The sequence below is a fragment of the Nomascus leucogenys genome, chromosome 8 (genome assembly GCF_006542625.1).
Source record: "Nomascus leucogenys isolate Asia chromosome 8, Asia_NLE_v1, whole genome shotgun sequence".
NCBI classification, from domain to species: Eukaryota; Metazoa; Chordata; class Mammalia; order Primates; family Hylobatidae; genus Nomascus; species Nomascus leucogenys.
Genome location: NC_044388.1, coordinates 70,433,639 through 70,457,351, shown reverse-complemented (window position 1 = coordinate 70,457,351; position 23,713 = coordinate 70,433,639). Strand labels below are relative to the sequence as shown.

Sequence of the window (23,713 nt, the reverse complement as noted above, 5' to 3'; positions counted from 1 at the left end):
TTTCTAAGAGGGAGAAAAAACTCTTACCATTAGCCACTTCCTTCTTCTGTTTGTTTTGAGGACATCTAGTGAAATAGACAATGGAGAACAGCCATCCATGGGTCGGGGGGAATTGAGAAGGATGTTCAGTAGTAACCCAGGGATGACTTGGTAATGGAAAAGAAGGCACACATTTTAAATCTGCAGAGGACATCAAATTAGATGTGGTTGAGCAATAAACTCAGATCCTATAAAGAGGAAAAAAAGACCAATATGTTCACTGATATGAACTATCTGAGTAAAAAGGATAAGGAACAAAAAATTAATGAAGATACAGGTTTATCTGGGGAAAAAAATGTATGTTAATCAGATGTGAAAATGACTCATTTTCGCTTACAGCTATAGATTCTATATCCCCCTTTACCAAAGAGCTTAGGTGTAGAGTGGTGCCCTATTGGAGAATGCAGGCATCTCCCCGCTCTCACCTGCAATTTTTCATGGCTGATACTAGCTGAAACAAGGAAATGGCTCAGAGGGAGCAGCTTGTGACATTCTGGATTAGATAGTTGGTATGCATGACAATGTGGGAAGGCAGCACAGTGTAATTCAAAGATGCAAAGGATGATGATACAATCCCCATCCTTAAGCAATTGTGTGTGTTAAGATAAATAAGGTTCTTGGCCCAATAACAAAGACCATGGCAATGCAGAGATGACCAAAAAACAGCACCTCTATCTTAGTCAGCTGTTACATTTAAAAACAAATATATTCACAATAGGAAATAAAAGACCTAGAAAAATATGTAAATAAACAAGTAAACATAGTGCAAATAAAAGTCTTATTTTTTACGACCTATTATTGGAAACACATTTTGGTTGTCTCCAATTAAACTTTGAAGCTCATGAGAAGTCCTGACCACATACCGCTATTCTGGAATAGAGGACAGCATCATCAAAAGCCCCAAATGTGCCCAGCAATTAATGACACTGCCTTACGTTTGCACAGTCCTTCTATGAATGCTGCCTCATATGCCATCTCATTGGATCCCAAGTAGGGCAGCGTATGTGTTGACTTCCCCAAGTTTTGGGAGAGGATTACTCCACATTCTCTTATTTAGTACCTACTATGGTATACAAATCATACTGAGGGACATAGAAAGTTAATATTAATAATACCTGCCCTTAGGGAGCTATCAAAATGGACAGGTAACACATGTTCGCACAAGGCAAGAAATGAGAGATAAAGAAAGCGCAGGTTCTGAGTCTCCTAGTGAAGAGATATAGATGAAGGAGAACAGGAAGACTTGAGCTGAAGCTTGAAGGATGGCAGAGAGATACCTGAGTGGAAATAGAGTGAAGGAGATTCTAAAGCATTCAAATAAAGGAAGAATAGGCCTGGTGTGATGGTGGCTTTGACACTAAACACAAAAAGGAAATTCCTGCTGCAGAGTAGAAGATGCTGAGAACAAATTAGGAGCAGGGCCAAATGAAGACAAACTGATGGAGGAATCTGGGCTTTACTCAGAACCACTGTTAAGTTTTGAATCAGGGGTGAAAGATAAAATACAGGCTTTAGAAGGTTAGTCAGAAAGCTACCAAGGGAAGATGGGACTAAATAACCATATCACAGAGACTGGTTAGGAGGCTGTTATGCTAACATAGGCATGAAGCCAGGAGTTCTTGACCAGGGAGATGGTTGGGAGAAAGAGTGCTAAAGAACAATTTAAAAGGTTTCAGTGACTGTGGGGACAAGGAGGATAAAGGAGAGGATAAAGTGAAGAATAGCTAGGGATTACACCTCAGCAAGCAGAAGAATAAGAATATCACCAATGAGCCATTGGGGAGGAAGGAGGAAGAACCAGTTTGGGGATTCTCTTTTGAAGACACCTCAATTTGAGGTGAGGATGATTATAACCCAGATGAGATACCTTCTGGAGGGGTCAGAGTAAATGTGAGCAGTCCAGACTGAAGATGGATTAGAAGTCATTATGGATGGGAGTTGAAGTCATATAGGTTTAGAGAAACTATTTAGAGAAAGAATTCAGGGGCTAAGGGCTGAGAAGATTGTGGAATTTCTCAAACACACATCACAGCTTTTGATTTTAGTGGCAAACCATCAGGAAAAATTCTAAACCGAAGAACTTGGAAATACTTCAGAGACGAGATTGGACTTATACGGGGGCCGTAGTTCTCAAAACATCCCAAAGACAAACATCTAACAAGCAAAAGTCATCCTAAAATATCAAACTGCCAATTTCATGGTCAGTAATGACATTAAATAGAGTTCTGTGGAATTTGACTCTATAAATAAATTATAGTTCACCAATAACCTGATTTTAATCACTTAACACTATGACAAAAAAAAAATCCAGTGTCACCAACATGTATGTAGGGTCTGGTATTTTTAGCCCTCCACTGACAACCATAAAAAAAAACACTGACATACACGTGTATGGTTTCCTAGAACCCTAAACACTATAAGCTTCTATGTCAAAGAGCCACTCAAGGTTTTGAGTAAACCAGATATTCTCTTGAGTTGTTTTCAAGCTTCTGGTAGAGAACATGAAGCTAGAAGGTTTCCAAGGCTGCATGAACAGACAGAGTGTTCAGGAGCTTGGCATTGACTCGGGGGAGGGGAGGAATAACATGGCTTCTGCATACATATGAAAACATGTAACAGTCAAATCCTATCTTCCAGTTAAAGATGTTCCAGTGAACATATTAGAAACAAAGATTTATACCTCCCTTCTGCCTCATTTTCTCTCCCTCCTCCAAAAACCCAACAAAAGTGAGAAGCCACTTTTTCAAACAATACAATCTAAAAACAATAGCTAACATTTATTTGTTACTAATTTATTTAGCAACGATAGCTAACATTTATTTAATATTTATTATGTACCTGGCACTGTTCTAAGCTCTTCACAAAGAACTTATGCAGCAGGTACTATTATTATTCACTGCATTTTACTTAAGGAGAAACCACGGCACAGAGAGACAAAGTCACCCAAGGTTGCAGCCTTAGTGTACAGTGGAGCCAGGACCAGAATCCAAGCAGCCTGATTCCAGTGTCTCACACTCAATTCCCCTTCTAGCTATACTATTTCTCAGGCCCATGCTCCAACATGTCACCTGTTAAAAAAAAAAAAACTATTGTTTAAAGACAGTAAACACTGTCAATGACATAAGTGTTTTTGATTATTTCAAAAATCTCCAAGAGGACCAGACACAAACAAGTCCAAAGAGAGTAGCAACACGCATATACACAGAAAACTTTCTGAGGATAGTTTAAATAAAAGAGATTCCACTTGGCTATGAAGAAACCTTTCAACATTTTAGGGTGACCAAAAGAAAACCGAAATGAGCTGTATTAAAAAAAAAGGTGGAAGCATCTGCTCCTGAACACACTTTTCTTTTTAAGCGATTCTCCTGCAAGACTCATGTTTATCTATCTTAGAATTTGAACCAAATACAGATTTGCTTTTATTATGATCACTTCAGGATTTTGTACTTACTATCCTAATTTTTCTCTCATTTTCTGTAATTTTAGTCTAAATCTGGGTTAAAAAGAATTACACAGGGATTTGGCACTTAATCCTTGGTAAGCATGACAACTTTCATTAAAAACTTATGTTTCAGCTGAGTGCGGTGGCTCACACCTGTAATCTGAGAACTTTGGGAGGCCGAGGCAGAAGGATAGCTTAAGCCCAGGAGTTTGAGACCACGCTGGGTAACAAGGGGAGACTCCATCTCCACAATAAATAAATTAACCAGGCATGGTGGTGTGTGCCTGTAGCTCCAACTACCCAAGAGGCTGGGGTAGGAGGATTGCTTGAGCCCAGGAGACCAAGGCTACAGTGAGCCAGGATTCCATCAATGTACTCCAGGCTGAGTGACAGAACGAGAGCCTGCCTGTCTGTCTCTCTCTCTCACACACACATACACACAAACACACAATCCTGACGTTCAACCTGCCTTTGCGAAGAACAGATTTTAATTGAAGACCTTCGTAACTAAGAATCCAGTTAATTGTATTATTGATTCTCCTAATATTTCTCTAGATCCAGTGTTCTTATTTGTCTAATTTTATCTATAAGGTGGCATACTTATTTGCCACCTTATTTCAAAACGTAGAGTTAAAGAAAATGCTCCTAAACATAGATATTGAAAGGCAGAGAAAAAAGCAACCAAGGATTTTTTGAAGAAATGATGCTTTCCATGGGATTCTCATTCAAATATGAGTAGAGGAAGATACAATTTTTGGAGTCAATCTCCCATGATCCTGTGATGATCCAGAGGCTGACAACACAGAACACAAATACCAGGTCCGTCCAAAGGGTTCTACCAGGCCAAATTGTCAGACTGGGGTTTTAGGAGCAGGGTGCTAGAAACAGCAATAAAACCTTTATCAACAGCTGCTGGAGGGGCTGAACCTCACCTCAACCCAACCATGTGTGTATTGCTACAATAGGTCCTAGTGAATCCCTCCTTCAATGCCACGATGGTGCGGAGAGCATTGCATGAAATGGGTGGCCACACTGCTGTCTCCCCAGCCAAACACCTCTAACAGTGCTAATGCCCAAAAGCAATTACCATCCAGGTGGGGCAGCATCTTAACATAGTCAGATACCTAAGATGAACATGCAAAAAAAAAAATTTTTTTTTTTCTAAGGGAGAGTCATGTTCTGCCACCAGGCTAGAGTGCAATGGTGCAATCTTGGCTCATTGCAATCCCCGACTCCTGGGTTCAAGTGATTCTCCTGCCTCAGCCTTGTGAATAGCTGGGATTACAGGCACGCACCACCACGCCCAGCTAATTTTTGTATTTTTAGTAGAGACAGGGTTTCACCATGTTGGCCAGGATAGTCTCAATCTTCTGACCTCGTGATCCGGCCACGTCAGCCTCCCGAAGTGCTGGGATTATAAGCGTGAGCCACCGCGCCTGGCCACTGCAAAGAGACTTTCAAACTCAGCGTCAATGAGCACAACAGGAGCCAGAAGCTCAGCATTCAAAACAATAACAAAACAAACTTTGAAATTAGTTCCCATCAGTAGCTTTAGGAAGACATGAAATTTTAGGACTTCTCTGTACTTTTAAAATCTTAGCTACTTAGATCAGCAGACCCAAACTTTTTGGCACCAGGGACCTCATGAAAGACAATTTTTCCACGGATGGCGGTGGGGGTCAGGGGGTGCTTTTGGAATGAAACTGTTCCACATCAGATCATCAGGCGTTAGTTAGATTATCATAAGGAGCGCGAAACCTAGATCCCTGGCATGTGCAGTTCACAATAGGGTTGGTGCTCTATGAGAAAATAATGCCGCCTTTGATCAGACAGGAGGCGGAGTTCAGGGAGTAATGCTCGCCCACCCCTCATCCCCTGCTGTGCGTCCCGGTTCCTAACAGGCCACAGACTGGTACCCGTCCACGGCCCAGGGGTTGGGGACCCCTGGCCTAGATCTATGCCTGCAGGAATAAAAAAAGTTGCAGGCAGATTTAAGCAACATAAAACTTTCCTTAAATCATACTTTCAGCCAGGCGCAGCGGCTCATGCCTGTAATTCCAGCACTTTGGGAGGCCGAGATGGGCGGATCATTTGAGGTCAGAAGTTCAAAACCAGCCTGGCCACCATGGTGAGACCCTGTCTCTACTTAAAATACAAAAATTAGCGGGACGTGGCGGTGGGCGCCTGTAATCCCAGCTGCTTGGGAGGCTGAGGCAGGGGAATCGCTTGAGCTCGGGAGGCGGAGGCTGTGGTGAGCTGAGATCGCACCACTGCACTCCAGCCTGGGAGACTTCGTCTCAAAAAATAATAACAATAATAATCACACTTTCTTCTTATCATTCTCTTCTTCCAAAATGTTTCTTAATGCTTCATCCTACATGGAGCAATGGAAGCCAGTGCTTTTCAAACAGCATTACACAGAAAACTAGCATGCAGGGTAGCTGTTCGTGAGTATTCTGGGAAGCAGTCTGTGTTCAAAGTGTGAGAGACATGGCATGTTATGATTCTGCCTCCTTGGGAATGCATAGTATGTATTAGCAAATTCAAGACTGCGAGAAGTCCATGTACACTTTGTGAACTATGATGTTGCCTACACTTATGTGATCACAGAATGCATTTTCACAAATCACTTCGTGGGTTAACTGGGCTGCAGAGAATACAGTTTAGGAAATGTTGCTCTACACCCCTGTGCTTACCATTCGAGACTTAACAATCTGACCCTGGCCGGGTGCAGTGGCTCACGCCTGTAATCCCAGCACTTTGGGAGGCCGAGGGGGGTGGATCAGGAGGTCAGGAGATCAAGACCATCCTGGCTAACATGGTGAAACCCTGTCTCTACTAAAAATACAAAAAAAAAATTAGCTGGGCTTGGTGGCGGGCACCTGTAGTCCCAGCTACTCAGGAGGCTGGGGCAGGAGAATGGTGTGAACCCGGGAGGGAGAGCTTGCAGTGAGCCAAGATCGCACCACTGTACTCCAGCCTGGGCGACAGAGCAAGACTCCGTCTCAAAAACAAACAAACAAACAAACAAACAAAAAAACTGACCCCAGTTATCCTTAACCATATTCAACAAGAAACATTCACGATTCTGATGTGTACTGCAGGTCTTATATACCATTTTTCCCTAGAGAAAACCTCTGCTGTGGTCAAGTTCATCTCCTTCCCATGTCCTAAACAGATATTGATTCCAATGTTCTGTGCACACACTCCCCATGCTAGAATTTCTACCTTCATTTTGTTCAACTTAATCCTTCAACACTTGAGATAAAATCCCACCTCCTGTGAGACTCTTCCACTTAATGCCATCTTTCTTTCCCTGGAATAAGCCACCCCAAACACAATGGTATTTGCTTGGGATTCACCTGCCCCTCTAGTATTATAAGTCCATATTTGCCATACGTATGTCTGGTCCCTCAGCTACCCAAGGACTGGCTTGAGAGCAGGCTCTAAGCTCTTAGTTTCTTCCTACAATATCTAATACATGGTATTTTCCTCCAGTACAGCAGATACTCCATACATAAGTGCTGGTGGATTAGGAAACGCATGGTATTTCATATATCGCTTTCAACGTTAAATAACTGACAGACACTAGAATAACTCAAAACACTTAAGAAGTAGGCAGTTTTTGTTTGTTTGTTTGTTTGTTTCTGAGATGGAGTTTCGCTCTTGTTGCCCAGGCTGGAGTGCAATGGCGCGATCTCGGCTCACCACAACCTCCACATCCCGGGTTCAAGCGATTCTCCTGCCTCAGTCTCCCGAGTAGCTGGGATTACAGGTGCCCGCCACCACGCCCAGCTAATTTTTTTGTATTTTTAGATGAGATGAGATTTCACCATGTTGGCCAGGCTGGTCTCGAATTCCAGCCTCAGGGGATCTGCCCACCTCAGCCTCCCAAAGTGCTGGGATTACAGGTGTGAGCCACCACACTCAGCCGGAACATTTTTATTCTCTGGAAAATAGTGTGGTCTGGTGTAAAAAGCATCTAAAGAATACAATTAACTTAGATCTCTAAATTGAAATCTCAAAAATACCTTGAGAATGACTTAATATACATGGATATAGTAGGCAATATGCTCAGACCTTTAAAAAAGCATTGGAAGTTCCACACCTTCTGCAAGCACAGGGTTCATTCCTTACTGACTACTCTGTATGTCAGACATCACAACTTCAGATATATTTATGCATTAAATATTACGTAATAGTTTACACACTAGGCTTATTTTATTCCCTCTCCAGGATATCCACATGGACCTCTGCCTTTTAGAAAGCCTCAGATGACACTTGCCTACAAGATAGCAACTACATGGCATATCCATCTTTATGGAGGAAATAAGTTCATACCTAGAAGTATCTGATATTGGCAAAATCAAACCAAAAACGACTACAGATGTCTAAAGATGCAGAGTATTCAACACACAATTCCAGATTTCAAAGTAAGTGGATGATATACCTGGATAGAATACAAAACATATTTGCTAGTATGACACATGAAAAACTGTTCAGCTAGGATAGCTAGCACAATCGTCAAGTTTTAGGTTTTTCAGATGAACAGCCAATATACCATTAATATATAATGGCTGAAATACTATAAAAGCGGAACATTATGTCCATAATCAGAATGACTGTTCTGTGGCATAGATTCAGGAGCATTTTCACACATGTCCTTGTGAAGCAGGAAAGAGGACTGATGAAAAGTCCTGGAGCGGCCGGGTGCGGTGGCTCACGCCTGTAATCCCAGCACTTTGGGAGGCAAAGGCGGGCGGATCACGAGGTCAGGAGATCGAGACCATCCTGGCTAACATGGTGAAACCCCATCTCTACTAAAAATACAAAAAATTAGCCGGGCGTGGTGGCGGGCGCCTGTAGTTCCAGCTACGTGGGAGGCTGAGACAGGAGAATGGCGTGAACCCCAGGGGGCACAGCCTGCAGTGAGCCGAGATCGCGCCACTGCACTCCAGCCTGGGTGAAAGAGCAAGACTCCTTCTCAAAAAAAAAGAAAAGAAAAGAAAAGAAAATTCCTGGAGCAAGTTGTCCAGGTTCAAATCCTGGTTCCATTTCTTACGAGGCATATGACTTGGGGCACATTTCTTCTCTGAGCTTCACTCAGTTTCCTCGTCTAACAAATGGGGGCAAAGTGGTATTGACTCCATTGTGTTGCTGTGAAGTTTCAATGAGAGGATGCTCATCTAGCAATTTGAACATCGCTTAGCACATAGAAAGCACTGGATACACGTTAACTTTATTACATTCCTGTGACTTAAGTACAACACAGATCCTAACACTGGCTGCAAATAGTAACTAGCACACAAACCTCCATCAGGCTCTCTTTAACGTTACTCTGTGCTGTTGTGTAGATTTCTCATTGCGAGAACAGAAAAGCTTGCTGTGAGAGGTCATTACCAACAAATACCAGCAGGCCCTACATCCTGCTTATTTCCTGTAGAGGAGGTAAAATGACAACTTTAGGCAAGGGATCATCCTCTCTGGGAAATCCAGTAGGCAATCTAAATGACGATTCTGCTACCAGCATATCTGTGGAAGTTGTGAGTGGGTGTTATGTGGTCATTCGTGGGCATGTATTTACATTTTACCTGCATGTGATTTTAGCACTGTACACAATATGAAAAAAATCATTCAATGCAGAATGACTTGTTCATGTTCAGGACTTTGAAAATGAAAAACATCAATGTTTTCTGCTCTTTTCTGGATCAAAGGAAAAAGTCGCACACGGAAAATCTAGGTTTTAATCATTCTTTCATTTCCTTTAACACGTTAATGAATGCTTTACGGAAAAAGGGGGGAGCATGCATTTCTATCCTATTATAATTTAAAAAACTCTTCAAATAACAAGACATTTGGAAGTTCTTTTCATTATCAAATAACTGTAAATTAGTTTATCAAAGTCTTAAAAGGTGTCGCTTAGGGAAAGATCTGAAACTCCAACCTACTTGCTAACATTTCTGATTATTATTTGTTCTTTCTTTCCAGTCTCTGTTTCTTAGTTTTTTCTTATACCTCACATGCACAACTCTTTCTGTTTTTACTTTTGGATCTCATACTTCTTTCATGTCTTCTAAGATACCTTTTCTTTTTACCTTTTTATTAAGCTGACTAAATTTCATGGTGGCTAATTTAGCACATGAATTTTTAGCATCATTACTAAACTTACTAAAAGTCAAGTCTCTCCAGCCTGGCCAACATGGTGAAACTCCGTCTCTACTAAAAATACAAAAATTAGCCAGGCATGGTGGCGTGCACCTGTAATCCCAGCTACTCGGGAGGCTGAGGCAGGAGAATCGCTTGAACCCGGAAGGCAGAGGTTGCAGTGAGCTGAGATCGCTCCACTGCACTAGAGCCTGGGTGACTGAGCGAGATTCTGTCTCAAAAAAAGAAAAAAAAGTCAAGTCTCATTTTCCCTCTTACTTCCCCCCACTCTGCTCCTCTTGTCCTTTGAGAAGGATTGGTTTTTGGTGTCTGATAACTATATAAAGTGGAAGTGACAGAGTGTAAACTGCAAACTACCTCCAGCTTCAAAGCAGCTTGCCATCCATGAGAAGCAGCAGTCAATGCCATCCATGAGAACCTGGTCTCCTTCTCTGAAGATGGAAAGACCAGATTCCCACACATTGCAGTATTCCCTGCCACAGGGTATAGAAACTAAATGGATTAAATGGTAAATAGATAAAATGAAAATAGTTTTGTATTATAGCATATATTGAAAAGTCATGATACATATATATAAAATATATAGCAAATATTTGTCATCTATGTAAAGATACATGTAATAAAATATATTTGTACACATATATATAGAAACAAGTAATTTTACATCTTCTCTAATGAAATCTAGTGATGATTCTATTATTTATTTAAGAAAATGAGATTCTGAGATTTTATTGTGGTCTGATGAACACATGATAAAAATGCCTGAATTTTGCAGGATAAACATTTGCCCGGTGGAGCAGGTCCTGGAATAACATCATCATGTTCAACATTGTTTTGTTATAATGATGACAAGAAAAAAAAAATCAGTTCCTAGATGGGGGCCACTGTCTGGGTGGAGTCTGCATGTTCTCCTCACGCCTATGGTAGGTTTTCTCCAAATAGTCAGGCTTCCTCCCACATCCCAGAGCTGTGCACATCAGATGAATTGGCGTGTCTGCATTGTTCCTATGTTGTGGGTGGGTGTGGGTGTGTGTGAGCGCAATCTGTGATTGGATGGCGGCCTGTCCAGAGATGGTGCCCGCCCTGAGCTGCCTGCCGGATGAGGTTCCTGGCCACCTGTGACCCTGAACTGAATTATCTTGTTTTTCATAATCTTTAAGTCTATGTATAGCTCACATTTATTTCAAAGTTTAACATCAGAAGTGTTTTGGGTCTTAGTTTATATATTTGGTGATGTTTCTGTGACCAAAATATGCCATATCCATTAGCCTATGGTAAAACTGGTTTTGTTACATATAGTTTCACTTAAAGTCTGAGTTTACAAGCAACTATTACCAATGTTCGGTGAAGACTGACAACTGTCTACTAACGTGTCCAAGGGCCCACAAATCATAACACCCCATGCTTTAGTTCATGCTGTCATTATTTCCATGTAGTAATGTTTCATTGAGATAATCACCAATATGTTAACTTTCCAACCTATGTTCACTTTCAAAAGATTTTAGCATTTTTATTCAGATTTAGGGAGGGTTATACTTCCATTAACCTAAAATCTCTTAACAACAGATTTTAAGATCATTTAGCTCAAGTTCCTTTCCTGCTCTGTCAACCGCAGAAGAAACTAGGGGATACAACTCCCTTTCCCTGAATTTCATATAAAACTGGTTCCTCTTTGAATCCATCTAAAATCAGGATTTGTGAATGAAGAACTATAAAGGATACAAAAAATAGTTTTATCTCAGTACCATTTAAGCACATAAACTCAGCATTAGCATGAGGCGCCACCAAAATATACGAGGCAGGAGGGTCGGCTCTTTGACTACCTGCCTGGCCCCCCCACCTCCCCGTCTGTTGTTCACTCCATTTGCTTTTTGTGCAAGCGACAGACCAACCAATGGCTAAATAAAAAGGGTCTGACACCATTTTACCTTGATTTGTAGAGGTCACTGACCCCAATTTTCATAATGAATCGCTTTAGAAATGCATATTTTTTTAAGTAATCCAGAAGAGAGATGTCAGGTTTACCTTCAATTATTTAATAACCTACCAAGATAGCCAGCTACAGGCCAAATTGTGAAGTCAGTTAAATTTTGGGAGGGCTTTCTGAAATCCTTTTCTAGCTCCCCTTTATTCATTCCAGCCACCTATAAAATAACCATCCTTTTCATTCTCAAGCATCCATTGCTCTCATCCTGACCTCCTCCGCCTTTCCCATCCCTTCCCGGGATCCCTCCTTGCAGCACTCACCCAGGCCTGGCAGGCTCTGGTACACACCCAACCATCATTCTTAAACCTAAGTGGTCTATAAAAGTTTACTCCCACTATTGACTTAAATTATTGTATTATGTTTTCAAAATTTGTACAAACGCAACTAGGAGTTAACTCCTTAGGCTTGTAACTCCTAGGCAACTACAAAACCGAAATAAATATATAAGAAAAATTCAAGAAAAGTTATAAAACCAACACAATTTAACAATATTCATGGAATGTGGCAGAAGAGGTTTTGCTACAACTAATTGGTCACTTGCAGTGTGATAATGGCACTGAGACTACAGCCAAGGTTCTTATGAGCTGGGAGTGTTTTCCTTACTCTAGGCAGCAGGACAGCTCAATTCTCTTGCCACTCTTTCTATTAGACATAGCAAAAAATGATGTCATCCAGCCTAATCTTGGTGGAAATACATCATTTACGAGTCAGCCATTAGCCAGACACAAAGATTTAGGGGCAGACACAAATATAAACACAGGTGCTGAAGTTTCATGGGATGACCTTGTTATGAAATTATCATTCAGATGATTCAGAATGTGTTGATATCAGTTTATTATTGTTATCAAAATAAAAACACAAAGTTAAGATGCTCTAGCAGATAAGTGAAATCCCTAGGAGTAGATGCCCTACAATGAGGACTACAGAGCCCCAATAACGGATACCTCTCCAAAAACACTCCTCCCTCCTCTACTCAGTCTAAGCTACCATATGCCAAAGCAATCGAATGCATCAACCCTTCACAGGCAGATGCCATGTCTTACCTTCCAAGAATATTCATCATTTAAAAGGAAATTCTTGGAAAAGGCCACAGTGTCTTTAATCCAAAGAGCAAATTTCTAAATGCAGAATTCCAGGCACTATAGTGGACTGGAGAGAGAGGGAGGAGAAGAGATAAAGAGGGAGAGTGGGAGAGCTAAACTGGGGAAGGAAGGGAAGAAGCAGCAGAAACAGAATGAGATAGATTTAGGGACAGAGAATTTTAAGAGAAATTGCTTAATTCTCATTGCTCAATAATAACAGGGCGCTCAGGTACACTTTTCATCCCTCATTCAATAGCAATGTGCTATTAATGACATTCTCGCAGCAAATAATTTATGTACGCCTGAAGTTAGTATACCCGTACATATATGTATACACACACACACACACACACAAACCTGCACAGCCTGTGTGCCATTTAGGTCCATAAAGTTAGGTCTCCATAGCTCAAAACCACCAAACCCTCCCTTCTCTTTCTTTTCTACCTTCTCCTGGAAAAAGCACAGATGTGATCCTAAAGGCAAAAGTAGCTCTGCAATGACAAATTCGTCTCTCACTATCTGTTGCTGCTGCTGCCCAATCCCAAAAGGCAGAGAACCGTGCTGGAGCTGGAGGCAGAACAGAGATGTGTCTGTCCCTAAGAGGGTGCTCACAATCTCACTCTAAACTGTTTGAACCTCAGGCCAGTGGAAACAGCTATATTCTCTACAAATTTAACTCGCCACCTTTTTCCCAAGGTCTACTACATGAGATTCATTTTAGAGCCTATTCCTCTTAAGAAAATGAAACTGCAATGAAATAAGCATAAGAAACACAGTACTAGTAATAATCACAGCTAACACGTATTATGCCAGGCACACATTATAGGGACTTTACAGAGGTTTTTCTCATTTAACCTCCCAACTAGGAGGTATAAAATCACTGCAAGTGATAGTATTGTCTGTCGCATTTTAAATATTTACACATAGCTACTCCCATAGTTTAAACATTAAAACCGGAGTCCTGAAAAATGTCATTAACATGCTCTGACACAAAAGGGCAACTTTCAGGCTCAGTATGACATTATCCATTTATTATTCATTTGCAATTGACTTACAGTGAATAGATACAAAAATGTTTATGACGTGTAAAGATAAAGAACTTTTTAAAATATGAATACTGTATTAGTCTACTAAGGCTGCCATAACAAAAGACCATGGACTGCAGGACTTAAACAACAGAAATTGTCCCACAGCTCTGGAGGCTGGAAGTCCAAGATCACAGTGCCAGCAGGGTGAGTTTCTCCTGAAGTCTTTCTCCTTGTCCTGTAGACGGCCACCCTTTTACTGCCTCTTCACGTGGTGGTCCTCCTGGGCACAAGCATCCCTGATGTCTTTTCTTCATCTTACGAAGATGAGCAGATTAGATGAGGGCTTACCCCAATGGCCTCATTTTAATGTAATCACCTCTTTATAGGCCATATGTCTAATAATAGTCACATTCTGAGGTTCTGAGGGTTGAGACTTCAACATATAAATTAGAGAGGGATATAATTTGGCCTGTAATGGACACCAATATAATGCGTCAGCTAAAGAAATTGAACATTTGCAGCCCATCTGTGGGTTTCTCCCAAATCACATCACTTCCTTCCTCAGGGGCAACCACTCTTCTGATTTTTGTCTGGCATTTCTTGATAGTTTTACCAACTATGTTTGTATACATTCAAAATCTTACTTTTTAATTTCCTAACAGAACCATTTAAAGCAAATAAAATTCCCTCTAAGCAGTGTTTGGGCTGCATCTCTTCCAGATTTTGATATATTTGGGTATATATCATCATCATTGCAAAACCTATTGTGGCCGGGCGCAGTGGCTCACGCTTGTAATCCCAGCACTTTGGGAGGCCGAGGCGGGCGGATCACGAGGTCAGGAGATCAAGACCACGGTGAAACCCCGTCTCTACTAAAAATACAAAAAAAAACAAAAAAAAAAATTAGCCGGGCGTGGTGGCGGGCGCCTGTAGTCCCAGCTACTCGGAGAGGCTGAGGCAGGAGAATGGCGTGAACCCGGGAGGTGGAGCTTGCAGCGAGCCAAGATCACGCCACTGCACTCCAGCCTGGGTGAGAGAGCAAGACTCCCTCTCAAAAAAAAAAAAAAAAAACCTATTGTAAGCATACTTCTGATTTCTTCTTTGACCTATGAGTTATTTAGAAGTGTGCTGTTTAATTTTCAAAGGTGGGAAATTTTCTTGATGGCTTTGTTATTAACTTCTAATTTAATTTCACTATGGCCAGAGCGAATATTTCGTGTGATCTCAATCCCTTTTAAATTATAGAAACCTGTTTAACAGCTCGGCATATTATCTTGCATTTTGAATTAAAATAATAAAGTAATAATAGCCTAATTTAGCATGGCTACATTCACCACTGAGTTTATTCAAAATATCAAAGCTGGGCACTGTGGTGCAAACCTGTACTCCCAGATACTCAAGAAGCTGAGACAGAAGGATTGCTTGAGCCCAGGAGTCCAGCAGTTCAAGGCTGTAGTGCGCTATGATCACACCTGTGAATAGCCACTAAACTCCAGGCTAGAGAACATACTGACAATCTGTCTCTTATTTTAAAATTAAAAAAAGGCCGGGCGTGGTGGCTCACGCCTGTAATCCCAGCACTTTGGGAGGCCGAGGCGGGCAGATCACGAGGTCAGGAGATCCAGACCTTCCTGGCTAACACGGTGAAACCCTGTCTCTACTAAAAAGTAGAAAAAATTAGCCAGGCGTGGTGGCGGGCGCCTGTAGTCCCAGCTACTCGGGAGGCTGAGGCAGGAGACCGGCGTGAACCCAGGAGGCAGAGCTTGCAGTGAGCCGAGATTGCGCCACTGCACTCCAGCCTGGGTGACAGAGCAAGACTCCGTCTCAAAAAAATAAATAAATAAATAAATAATAAAAAAAAAAAATAGAAATCAGGGCTGTGTGCAGTGGCTCATGCCTGTAATTCCAACACTTTGGGAGGCCAAGGTGGGCAGACTGCTTGAGCCCGGGAGTTCAAGACCAACCTGAGCAACATGGCAAAACCCTGACCCTACAAAAATTATAAAAATTGGCCGGGCGCGGTGGCTCACGCTTGTAATCCCAGCACTTTGGGAGGCTGAGGCGGGTGGATCATGAGGTCAGGAGATCGAGACCACAGTGAAACCCCGTCTCTACTAAAAACACAAAAAATTAGCTGGGCTGGTGGCGGGCGCCTGTAGTCCCAGCTACTCCGAGAGGCTGAGGCAGGAGAATGGCGTGAACCTGGGAGGCGGAGCTTGCAGTGAGCCGAGACTGCGCCACTGCACTCCAGCCTGGGCGACAGAGCAAGACTCCATCTCAAAAAAAAAAAAAAAAAAAAAAATTATAAAAATTAGCCAGGCACTGTGATGTATGCCTGTGGTCCCAGCTACTTGGCAGGCTGAGATGAGAGGATTGTTTGAGCCCAGGAGGTCAAGGCTGCAGTGAGCCATAACCACAACACTGCACTCCAGCCTGGGTGAGGGAGTGAGAACCTATCTCAAAAAGAGTAAAAATTAATTAAAAATAAAAAAATCAGTCACTTATAGAATTGCTAGAAGAATTTCTTTGGCCGGGCACAGTGGCTCACGCCTGTAATCCCAGCACTTTGGGAGGCTGAGGCAAGTGAATCACCTGAGGTCAGAAGTTCGAGACCAGCCTGGCCAACATGGTAAAACCCTGTCTCTACTAAAAATATCAAATCAGCCTGGCCTGGTGGCACATGGCTGTAATCCCAGCTACTTGGGAGGCTGAGGCAGAAGAATCGCTTGAACCCAGGAGGCAGAGGTTGCATGAGCTGAGATTGTGCCACTGCACTCCAACCTGGGCAACAGGGTGAGACTCCGCCTCAAAAAAAAAAAAAAAATTTATTTAATCAGGTAGAAGTTTGATTACTACTCATGGGGAAATAGACAAAGTATTTATTTTTAGGAACACAAGTATTGTTCTTTACCCAAAGTGTTGACTCAAAGAGGCTGAGAATTGTGTAATCATATAATCATACCTTAGAGTTTTACCATTTTTTAAACGTCCCATATCATTTCAAAACCAAATAGTAATCACTTGCTTTACTGTAGGAATCGAGTATTGGGAGATATCAAGAGACCAAGAAAGAAGTTTAAAACTTATGGCAAATTAAACTGGACTAGTATTTGATACTTCTTTAAGAAATATCAGCTGGGCACAGTGGCTCACGCCTGTAATCCCAGTACTTTGGGAGGCCGAGGTGGGCAGATCACGAGGTCAGGAGATAGAGACCATCCTGGCTAACACAGTGAAACCCCGTCCCTACTGAAAATACAAAAAAATTAGCCAGGTGTGGTGGTGGGCACCTGTAGTCCCAGCTACTTGGGAGGCTGAGGCAGAAGAATGGCGTGAACCCGGGAGGCGGACCTTGCAGTGAGCCAGGATCGCGCCACTGCACTCCAGCCTGGGCGACAGAGAGAGACTCCGTATCAAAAAAAAAAAAAAAGGAAATATCCAGGGTGGGGGGCGAGGGGAAGAAACAGAAACTTGGAGGACAGGTCAATAAGTGTGGCAAACCACCATGGTACACATACACCTATGTAACAAACCTGCACAGTCTGCACGTGTGTCCCAGAACTTAAAGTAAAATTAAAAAAAAAAAGAAATATCCAGAAAGATTATCCAGCCTCAAGGTTTATATTATAATGGCTATAAAAAACAAAACATAAACCTATTTTCCAAAAGTTTCCAAATGTACTACAGAAGAAACAAACACACAAAACGACTTTGATATTTCCAAAAAGGATAACTTAAAATTTAAAAAAAAGTTAATGAAAAAAACAAACACGCAATGCTTACTGCCTTAAGAAAAATCATTTAGTTAAGCACATTTTCCCCCAAGGCTATTTAAACACCAAGATTCAGAAGTAAACCTTATTTAGATGAGTTTCTAGTCAACGAATTGACCTACATAATCTAAGTTACATAAATCAAAAAGCCAGGCAATATCCTCGAAGGAAGGGGCTAAAAATGGTTTAAAGTTTTTCAGCCTAGGGATAAACATGAACTACAAGAGATATAAATTTTCCTGAACACTTTGTATCACACAGCTAAGCAGAGAGGATATTAATGTTTAATTTTTAAAGTTTTTAAAAATGAATTTCTGTAAGTATTATAAAAACAACAAGCTCTAATTTTGGCCATAACCATGGTAAGTGTTCACGTGTTAGCAATCAGCTTTCAAAATAAGACTTTATAGATGCAGATCTTGGGTTTATTACCCTCTGACAATGCACTGTTAGTAATACTCTGTGTGTAGAGCTGTTGGGCTCCTACTGGTTCAAACACGGCTTTGAACAGCCTGTGTTAATGAAAATTCTCCTTTCCAAAGATTCTTCTGGGTCACTATTACAAAAATCCTGTATTAGAGCCAGCAAACAGCCTCATGCACCAGATCTGAAACTGTACATTTTTCAGGCATTACATGAGATTTTCTTATACAGTTCCCTATTAAAATGGTTTAAATTCCAAACCAAGCCTTGGGAAACAGAGCTTACACTATCTTGAGCCTTTCTATAGCATCGGGCAATGGGATGCAAATGTCGCAATGAAAAGACAAAAGTAGTGTTAAACTGTCACATTGAAACGGCAAATTTATCTTTACTATGGAATAGAGACAAAGCCCTTTGTTATCATGAACTGTGAAATATTCTTTTTTTTTTTTTTTTTTTTTTTTGAGACAGAGTCTTGCTCTGTTTTCCAGGCTGGAGTGCAATGGCGTGATCTCAGATCTGCAACCTCCACCTCTCAGGCTCAAGCAATTCTCCTGCCTCAGCTTTCTGAGTGGCTGGGATTACAGGTGCACACCACCACACCTGGCTAATTTTGTATTTTTCATAGAGACAGGGTTTCGCCATGTTGGCCAGGCTCGTCTCGAACTCCTGACCTCAACGGATCCACCTGCCTCGGCCTCTCAAAGTGCTGGGATTACAGGCGTGAGCCACCGTGCCTGGCCAACTGGGAAATATTCTTATGACAATTTTGATTTTACAAAATTAGCTTTTAGTCGTGGCCTGCAGGTATTTTCCTGTTGCTTTCTGGATTAACCCATCTTTTTAGTTAATTCCTGTCAAAATGACAAAGGAGAATTGACTTCTTTCAGTGAGGTATCCTTATCAATGGGAGAGTCTGTGTTGATGGATGGGGTGTTAAAGAAAAGGACCATTAATGGATTTGTAAAAAAACAGATAAATAAAGCAAAATCTCTACTTAGGACCACCAATTGATAAAAGCAGCTCTTTTTTCATTGGTAATTTTTTTTAATTTAGAAATTTTTAAAGCAGTCCAACTCAATCATCACTCTACTTATTAATAAAACACAGCTTTATTTAAGCAATTCCCACTGACATGGCCCAAGTTAAAGGTCACTCAGCATGGTTATCACAATACTAAATAAGTTAAAAATTTTAAAGTCAAATGGAAAACATCATTTAAAGCTACACTGTGCTATAAGGGAAAAATCTGAGGCTCTGCAGTCAGGTGATCTAAATTCAAATTCCAGTTTGGCACTTATTAAGCACTGTACTAAAGCTGTCTGAGCCTCAGTTTTCTCATCTCCAAAATGTGCAGACCCTTAGCCTTGCAGAGTAATTGTACTACATAAGGTAATAAATGTAAAATGTCTGATGTACGCCATAGAATACAATAGCTCTTCACTAAATAGCAATTTTTATTAGTATTATTGTTTAGAACAAAACCTTAAGAATATATTATTTTAAATAATATTATTTTTTCATGCCCATATTAACTAGGCAAACTAAAAATTGTATTTAATGGGCTTTCTTGGGCTCTTTGGTACAAAAAAAAAAATCTAGCTTTTTAAATTGTTGGTTTTGTTTTCATAAGGGAACTAAAAACAATACTGGATTTTAAAATGTATTCACATTAGGTAGGAATATATTTCTAAGGTCTTCCCATTACATGGATTTTAACTATTATGAATTTAGAGCAGTAAACACATCCCACTGCTGCAAAGTATCTACCACAACCTTAGCAAGAATAAGATGAGCCACCTAATGTCAGTGTGACTGCAACCTGGACTCAAGCAAAAGTTAATTGCTCTTCAATTCCCCTTCCTGGAAATACTGATGGAGAAACAGAACTGGTGCCAGAAGACTGGAGATGGGGGAAATGAGTTCCCACTTTGAAGAAGACAAGAAAGAAAAACAAAAAGGAAGAGAGAATCCCAATACTGCACACCACCAGTGCGTTTACTGTTGATCCTGGATAAGATTCTTGGCAGAGTGTTAAAAGAATGGTTTGTGACTACTCAGAAAAGAAAGCACCAGTCCTGGCGGACAGTGTGGGTTCAATAGGGACAAGACAAACCTCATTTCCTTCTCTGACAAGGCTGGTAGCCTGGCAGATCAGGGAAACACTGTGGACATAATATATTTGAACTTGAGTAAGGAATCTGACAAGGGCTCCCAGGACAACTTAAAGGACAAGATGTGAAAATATGGGCAGAAGGCTAGGGCAGTTTATTAGACTAATAAACACATGAACCAAAGGCTGTCAACATCCCGTCACTGCCACTCTCTGGAAGGTCCCTAGAGGCAGGGTTTTGTCCTTGGTCCCTTTGCATCATCATTTTTTTTTTTTTTTTAAACAAATGACCTGGATGAAGCCAAAGAAAGAGTATTTATCATATTTTCAGGTTGCTTAATAAAAACGAATATTTGTGTGGTGCTTTATTTTTTCAAACATCTCTATATGCACTATTATTCTTTACCTTCACAACTATTCAACAGGGGAGGTAGAACCTTCTATTTTTCATTTTACAAATAAGAAAACTGAAACTTACTGCAGTTAAATTACTCATTTGATGTAACAAAGCCAGAACACAGTAGAGCCAGGATTTAACCTCATGTATCGAGTCTTTTAGACTTCACATTGGGACCAAAACCTGGGACAGGCAATAGCTATAGATGCCAGATTCAAAAAGATCTTGACAAGCAGAAGTGAGGAGCAATATCTAATAATTTCAAATAGATTCCCAGTGTGACCATATAGGTAACATTTTGTCCCCAAGGATGTCCTGAAACATTCAGCTCAACATGATGTGTGAGATGGTACATTCACTAATACAACCAAGCTGTGCTACATATCTAGAATAAAAACGATCATAGTCTCCCCCTACTCTTGTCACAACACACCTGGGTAAAGAGGTTCACCCATTAGATGTGATCTTTAAGAGCCTTTCCCGCTCTGGGGTAGCATTATTCTAGCACAAGGCATAGGATGGTTTAAATGAAGCTGTTTTGAGAGTAAATGCTCACAGCTTGGTCATGTAACCATCACAGAACTATACAAGAAAACAGATCACAGAACCTGAAATCCAGAATTCCAAGTTTTAGAGCTTATTCAGTAGTCAGTTGTAAATTTTAAAAAACAACAACATTCACAGTAGCGATAAAGAAACACAATTTTCTCCCTCCCACTGTTATATTAGTCCAGATTCCCCAAACACAGGAGAAGCATCTGTGAAAGGTGTCCCGCTGCTTGGAATACATTATGGAAAACCCAAGAACATTTCTGATATAAGGAGGTAGAAATGGTGACATCGCCCCAGGCTTTCAACTGGCTAGAGCTTAGACCTCTCCTTCCTCTTTAACTTCTCTCCAGTGAAGCTCTATCAAGCTGTATCTTGCCTGCTTCTCCCACCAGCTACCCCACCACCTCTCTCCATCCCCAGCTAGACACATGCAAAAAGAGTCTGGTACAACAACAGGAGGGAGGATCATGGAGGCAACTTCTAGAACTTGTAAAACATCCTAAGAGGCTCATTCCTTGTTCTCATCCTGACCAAGTGCCAATCAAGCTTGGATTTCCAAGATCCAAGGCAAGAGATATTCCATCCAAGACAACCAAATGGAGGGTTATGGCAGCCTACCAAAACAATAAAAAAAATAAAAAATTTTCCAAACAGCAAAGGAAATCCATATTTAAGCATATGCTCAATTTCCCATGCCAATATCTTCTAAACTTATAAAACTGTACGTGCCCTTTGGTATCTAAATATCCTATTCTTGGTTCCACTTTTATATCAAGGTTTCTTCTTTCCAACTATATTCACAGCTACTGAAGTTTCTGCCTCACAATATCTTATCTTTAAAACTTTTAAAACCCACTTTACATGTCAGATGCCATCTTTTGCTTTTCTCATTTTAAAGTGTATCCTCATCTTCTATTTCTGACTCTTCGCGCTAGTTTTCTTTTTCGCAGCTTCCTGTGATCAACACCAAAGGCAAAATGTATTAGGTAAACAGCCTGCCCCAGAGGGGAATGGAAGGGAAGAACTACTTAAATCAACACTACCAAACTCTGGTAGTCAAGGGTGTGTGGTATTTTTCCACGAGATGTAGTCTAACAGCTTACACTGCAGCAGTTCAAATACCTCCTGCTAGTGGCATTGCAGCAGCTCATGCCATATGTACCGGAGTCACCAGCCAATGCATCTGATGCCAGGGAGAATCTGCAGTTTAATGAAATTCCCTACCAGTGCTGCAGACATACCCACAGCGTTATTTCATTTAACATTACGTTAATGCATTTCAGGTCCTGAGTTTATGGCCTGTGCTGATTTTTTTGATGGCTGAGTTACGCCCACCAAGACAACATAACATCCAGACAGCAACCCCAAGGGCAATGTGAGGAGGATTTTCTGATTATGTCATCAAACAGGAAACCTCACGGAGACTCTGGGATTAATGCATTTTCCACTGGAGCTGAAAGCAGGCAGGATGTAGTCACTGGAAAGGAGAGAGGGAGGGAAAAACGTTGGTAGAGGTGGAGGTGGTGTTTTTCATATAACATTTAAAGAAATCACTCATATTTATTCACATCCTTAAGCCTCCAAGCAAATAAAGATTTTAAAACTTCAGTTGAATGTGGTAATAAGCAAGCTATATAAGCACTGGATATGAATGTACCCCACAAAGAGTTTCTCTAAACCATGGCACCATTCTTGCTCCAGATGGCATGGAAAATAATTTATAAATGACAAAAGTTCAATGGGTGTACAGCAGCTGTTCAGTTTCAGCTCTTTGGCCACCCACTTCAGGAGAACTGAGAGCTTTCAATCAACTCTTGTCTCTCACAGGGCATTCAAACAGCATCAGAACATGTGTACAATATGTTCTCAAAAAGTAGCTGGCCAAATATGAAAGATTAGAAAATCAAGTGAAATACAAAATAGAAATACATTCCATTTTCCTCAAAATCCCAAGCAAGGACTAAGAACAAAGAAAACCCAAACTTTGCATAACCTTTCTTTTTTTTTTTTTGCATGTATACTCACAGCTTCCTTTGCCACAGAATTTGAAGTATCTAGAACTTCATCAGTGTTATTGTAATAGCATATAGTCAATATTTTCCTTGCCCGCCTTCATTCACTCCTATGAACCCTTATGTTAAGAAAGCAAAGCACTTCAGCTTAACCATGGGACAACTGCTACTTAGAAACCTAGCATCTCCCATTTTATATTTCTCTTCTGTTCTGAGCTGCCAAGCAAAAAAACAAATTTTAAAAGACCACCATACTGCAAAATAAACATTATCCTCCCGTTTTTTCAAGAAGAGTTGCTCAGATGCTGTTCAAATCTTGATAAATCATTTGCAAAAAGAGGTGAATAGAGATGATTATACTAACCAAACTCTTCGGCTTGTTTAAAACCAAACCTATGAAACTAATGCAACCTAAATAATTTGCCACTCTCAGAAGAGCCAGTTTCAAGGATGGCAACTGCAGTAGGTAAGGTTATCATTTAAGGAGAGAAAACTTTCAAGATAGTCCATGTTGTGAAGCCCATCTGCTATGGAGGCTCTCGGGCATGCACTCTTGATTGACTACAAAAGCTTTCTAAATTTTAGCCCAACCAGGTTTAGATTGGATAGAAATGTGGAAGGATGATAAACAGCTGTCATCCTTTGTAAGCTCCCAAACACAGGAAGGCAAGATTATATCACAGGAGACATGAACCCACCC

At 40.9% G+C, this 23,713-nt stretch overlaps 1 long non-coding RNA gene across 1 annotated transcript in view; it reads right to left on the bottom strand.

Annotated features, from left to right (window-relative positions):
• LOC100595963 overlaps window positions 1-23,713 on the bottom strand; it is a 325,347-nt gene that overhangs the window by 187,407 nt on the left and 114,227 nt on the right. Inside the window, exon 4 of the long non-coding RNA XR_001116227.2 lies at window positions 28-227. This is a non-coding gene — a long non-coding RNA (uncharacterized LOC100595963). The remainder of the gene's footprint in view (window positions 1-27; window positions 228-23,713) is intronic.